Below are 693 nucleotides of genomic sequence, written 5' to 3' on the forward strand. Positions count from 1 at the left end.
GTAGCGGTTGTTGTAGTAGTAGTAGTAGTAGTAGTAGTAGTAGTAGTAGTAGTAGCTGGAAAGGGTAAGTAAGGGATGAAAGAAAGAAAGGAAGGAAGGAAGGAAGGAAGGAATAAGAATGATAAGAATTGGGAGAATGAGTGAAAGAAGGAATAGGAAGAAGAAAAAGGGAAGAGGAGGAGGAGGAGAAAGAGAAGAAAACGGAGAAGGAGGAGGAAAAGAAGAAAAAGATTAGAGGAGGAAGAGAAAACATGCACAAGTAGTAGTAGTAGTAGTAGTAGTAGTAGTCATTATAACCATTCCAACTCTACTTGTACGCCCAAACTCTCCATCCCTTCCCAGAACACCTTTCCCGTCCGATCCAATCCCTTTAAACAGGCTCGGATCCCTTTAAAAAAACATATACCTCCGCACACAAGCGATTCGATCCTCCATGACGACTCACTCCGATCCTCTTCTGTGTCGCCTTTGAAGCGTTTGTCATAAGAGGAATTTCCGCTTCACTTATTTGCGCAAAGAGTGGAAAAGAAGAAGAAAAAAAGAAAAAAAAGAAGAAAGCAAAAGAAGACAAAAAAGAAGACAGGTAAAAAAAAGGTCAAAAAGAAGGAAACGAAGACAAGTAAAAAAAAAAGAAGAAAAAAGAAGAATAGAAGAAGAAAAAGAAGAAAAGAAGAAGAAAAAGAAGAAAAGAAG

This window comes from Eriocheir sinensis, chromosome 44 (genome assembly GCF_024679095.1).
Source record: "Eriocheir sinensis breed Jianghai 21 chromosome 44, ASM2467909v1, whole genome shotgun sequence".
Lineage (NCBI taxonomy): Eukaryota > Metazoa > Arthropoda > Malacostraca > Decapoda > Varunidae > Eriocheir > Eriocheir sinensis.